Source organism: Carlito syrichta, unplaced genomic scaffold (assembly GCF_000164805.1).
Source record: "Carlito syrichta isolate Samal-C Ts95f unplaced genomic scaffold, Tarsius_syrichta-2.0.1 Scaffold154042, whole genome shotgun sequence".
NCBI classification, from domain to species: Eukaryota; Metazoa; Chordata; class Mammalia; order Primates; family Tarsiidae; genus Carlito; species Carlito syrichta.
In genome coordinates, this window is record NW_007098138.1 from 100,243 (window position 1) to 105,000 (window position 4,758).

Here is a 4,758-nt window from a genome sequence, read left to right on the forward strand (position 1 = left end):
ACGGACCTCCTCTCAACAGAACTGCAAGGGACGACACGCACGAGCCCTGTGGCCCCTAGGAGCATCCCGCACCCAAACCCTAGCCGGGGCCACACAGGCCTCACCCAACCCCGGCTGGCTGTGGCCGGGGGAAGGAGCTGGCCCGTTCTCTGCCCTCTTCTGTGGGCTGCCCACGCCAGCTTTAAGAGTCACCAACAGGGCGCGGCCTACAAAACTGGCATCAATATTTTTAAATGCAGAGATCAGGCCGGGCACAGTGGCTCACGCCTGTCACCCCAGCACTTCGGGAGGCCAAAGTGGGAGGGTCGCTTGAGCCCAGGAGTTCGAGATCAGCCTGGGCAACACAGCAAGACTCCATCTCTACAAAAAAATCAAAAACTAGCCAGGCGTGGTGGCGGGAACCTGAGGTCCCAGCTTCTTGGGAGGCTGAGGTAGGAGGATCACTTGAGCCCAGAAGGTTGAGGCTGTGGTGAACCGTGATCACGCCCCTGTGCTCCAGCCTGGGTGAGTGAGTGAGATCCTGACTTGAAAAACTAAAAAAAATAAAATAAAATAAATGCAATAAAATACAGAGATCCTTTTTCCAAAGCCAGTTTGCCTCCAAAGATGAACAGGCCAGCATCCAGACACCTGGTTTCTGAGGAGTAGGGGTGCTGGCGTCTTCACCGCTAGCAGGGCGAACCCCTGTAACATATGGGTCTTGTAGAAACAGCCTGGGCCGCTTTGGTCGTCAGGAAAAAAGAGATCTGCAGTGAGGCCCCAGGGCCTTTGCACAGGCTGCGCCCTCACCAGAAAATCTCTCCCTGCTACCTCTGAGTTGCTTCTCCCAACCCCTCTCCCAGGTGCTATCTCTCCTGGACCCTGACTTTCTTTCAGGACACTGACTGTCACCCGACATGCCCACACACCTGTCTCCCTCACTAGACTGTGTACCACCTGGGTCCCAGGGTATAGTTCCCACCCGGAGGTAGTACTGCTCCCCAGGGGACACTGGGTGATGTCTAGGGACATCTGTGTTGTCACGACTGAGCTGGAGGCCAGGGACCGGGCTCAGCATTCTGCAGTGCCAGCAACGACCCAGCCCGACGTCCAAGGGCTGGGGACACCCCTGGGGGCGCAGCGGCAGACCTCAAACTGGGTCCCGGCCTGCACTGTCAGCGTCGCTTGGAACGATGGAAATGCACATTCCTGGGCTCTGCCAGCGCCGGGGACACCGCTCAGCACTCCCAGGGCCACAGGACGGCCCCAGTGTCCACAGGCCCAAGGGGAGAAGCTGCCGTGGGCCAGCCCTTCTGGTCTCACAAGCTCGGACAAAGCCCAGTGTCCCTGAGTCCTCGGCCACCCCACTGACTCCCAGCAGCGCCAGGTGGGTGGAGCAGTGGCCACGGGACAGGGCTCTGAACCGCCTGTCCCCTGACTGCCGGGGTGCCCTGGAAAGGTCGAGACGGGTGCAGAGCAGCATGGCACAGACCAGGGAGCCCTTGTGGCGACAGGCTGGGCGCTGGTTCTGTCCTGAGGTTGACACAGCTCGGGCCTGGGCAGGCAGCCGGCCGGCACGGGGACAGGGGTGATGCAGCTACCTCTTGTCCCAGCAGGGCAGGGGGTCCAGTCGGGAGCTGGTGGCCAGGACAGTCCAAGGGAGCCATGGGCTGGGAGATGCCATCTCCCCGCCGGTTCTCCTGGGGCTGGGGACCCACTCCAGTCCCGCCCCGTCCCGCCCGCGCTAATAGCTTCTGCAGTAGAGACACAAACACGACACCGCAGAGGCGACACACTGTTATTAGGGTTGATTCAGTGCTGGGCCCAGGCGCCGCCTGTCAGCCCCCTTTTGTCTCCAGATTGAGGGGGTCTGGTTGGCTCCACCCAGCCGTCGTCTGTACTGAGAACCATGAGGTCTCCCGATGGAAGCCGCCCCCCTCCGGCGGGGGGCCCTGCACCCACGTCTTGAATCAATTCTTGGGCCTGTTGGGCTCCGAAGGGTATCCTCACCCTACCCCGCCCACTCGGTTGCAGGAGAAAAAAGCCTGCCCTGTATCTGGACCCACCTGGGGTCTGGCTACATCACCGGGCGCGCCTCCGGGAGCTGGACGGCGCGGGGCCTGACCTGGGTCCCCCCCCCCCGCTGTGACAGAAGCCCTGGCCAAATATGTGGCCCAGCCAGGGGCATGACAGTCAGACAACGGCGGTGCGGAGAGCGCTGTGCTCAGGGCTTGCTTTTTCAATCGAGCCGTCTGTGCTACCGAACGTCCTGTCCAAGACACGGCCACCGCCCTGCCCTCTGCCAGTCGGCAGGTGCTACCCATCCTCTGTCCGTGTCTCTTGTGAGGGGACTGTCCACACGACCGGCCACCACCTGCCCTGGGTCTTCCTGGGAGGCGGGGCTGGCTCTGTGCCCCCGGGCCCTACGGACATCCGGGCGGGTCTTTCTTTGGGCAGCGTCCCTGGCCTCCACCCCCTCCGTGCCAGGAGCACCCCAGTTGTGACACCCACACACGTCTCCGGACGTCACCCAGCATCTCCTGGGGACAGGATCACTCCGAGTGGTGGTCAGACTCGGTAGGACACCCCCGAGTGGACCCTCGGCTCCTGTGGTCACGTGATGCTTCTGCGATGTAGCAAAGCTGCAGGGTGTGGATGTGGCCTTTGGGCCATGCTTTCTGCCCTACAGTGCTTGTAGTGTCCAGCCTGGCACAGGGGCTGCTAGCAGTGACAAGCCCCATCTCCCCAAGCAGAAGCCCCCGTGGCCGGGTGACAGAGCTGGTGTGGTCAGAGCTGGGGGATGGAACCACTGGGCGGCATCCGATAGGTCTGGTCCGGGCCAGACTCGACACCGTTGCCCCAAGGACCCCAGGGGTGGGCTCTGCTCCTCTCCAGCTGGGTGTGAGGCGACAGTTCGTCTTCCTACCCCATCAGACCTCCTGACCTCTTTGAAAGCTGGAAAAGCAGACCGCATAGGCCCTGGTGCCCAGTGGCGCTGAGAGGCAGGCCTTGGGCTGGACCCTGCACCTTTGAGCACAGCAGGCAGGGGAGGATGTGGCTTGGGGCTGGGGACCCCAGTGGCTCGGTCCGGGCCACGACTTCTAACTGCAGCCACGGGTCCTTCCACGTGGCGGGGCTCCTCCGTGGCTCAGTGACCCTTCAAGAGACCACAGGGCCGGTCGGGCGGCGTGGCTCAGCCTGCCTTCCCAGCACTTAGGGAGGCTGGGGCGCGTGGACTGCCTGAGCCCGCGGGTTTGAGACCAGCCCGGGCAACTTGGCGAGACCTTGTCTCTACAGTAAATTGAAAAAGTAGCTGGGCGTGGGAGCGTGGGCCTGTAGTTCCCACCACGTGGAAGGCTGAGGCGGGAGGCTGGCCGGAGCCCTGTGGGCCGATGCTGGGGTGGCCGTGAGCGTGACACTGCCCTCCAGCCTGGGCGACGGAGTGAGACTCCAACTCAAAAAAAAAGAGACCACAGGGTCTCGGAGGGTCCTGGGGGGAGGGGAAGAGGCACCCTAGGGTCCTGGGTCGGGGTAGCTGGGCCTGCAGGTGGCAAAAAGTTGCGGGTGTCCCCAGGGCCACCCCGGAGAGCTGGCAGGCGGCAGGCCCCTCTTCGAGCTTTTGGCAGTGATGGGGGAGGGGCACACAGCCAGAGACCCCAGAACTGAGTGTGTTCTGTCCCCATGGGGCCGCGGCAGGGAGCAGGGAGGGACCCCGAGCCTCCCGCCCGAGGCCCAGACGCCCTGACTGCCACTCAGCTCCCACCCCTGGCAGCAGACTCCAAGTCCCTCTCCTGGCAGGACCCAGCCTCGCCACCCCCCCGCCCACCTGGGGCAAAGGCCAGGTGGTCCCAGCAGGGTACTCAGGGCAGGAGGAGGTGGAAGGACCTCGCCCATAGGACCCCACGAGGCCCCGCATCCCCGGGGCACTTCCCCGGCACGGGGACAGGGTCAGACTCCACAGGGTTCAGGGATGCGTTCCCGGTCAGAGATTCAGGAGAAGCTCCCAGAAACGGCCAATGCCTCATGGCCCGCAGGGTGGGGCCCCAGGAGCAGATGTGACCGGCTGTCCACAGGGGTCTCGCGGTGGCCCTGCATCCTGGCCTCGAACGACACTCGACGCCCGGGGACCGGCGCCATCTTGAGGTCGCTCCTGCCCGCCTGGGAGAAGCTATGAGCTGTCCTGGGCTCCCGAGTGGCCCGAACGACAGAGCGCCTGCCGGGCCCAAGGCTGGGGCAGACGGGCCCCTCCTGGTCCCCCGCGGCTCCATCTTCTGGGTAGCGGGGAGGCGGGCACAGGGCACCAACCCAGGGCAGAGGGGGGCCCGGGCCCCGACCGGCTGCCGGACAGCAAGGGGGGAGTAGGGCACTGCCAAGGGTGACGGGGAGGCTGCCACGGCCCCGGCGGAGCAGGGGACGCCGAGGCCCAGGGGTGGGGGCCTGAGCTGGGGGCAGAGCGAGGCCTGGGGCTGCCGGCTCAGGTGGCCAGGCCAGGTCCCCAAGGCGCCCGGTGGCTTCCAGCGAGGCAAGTCCCCGAGGGAGGCAGCACACGCCCCCGACCGTGGGTGACCAGGACGACAGAGGTTGCCGGCAGCCAGAGCCCGGGCTGCCCGGCCCACGCTGCCCCTGGTGCCCTGCCCTCGGGGCAGTGGCCAGTTTCCAAGGGCTAGTGTGTCCAGGAAGGGGATGGCGCGCATGGCCCCCACCCCACAGCCAGGGGGCCGCCTTCCTCTGGCGATCCTGGGCGTGACCAGGGCTGAGGACCCACGGCCAGGCTGCCCC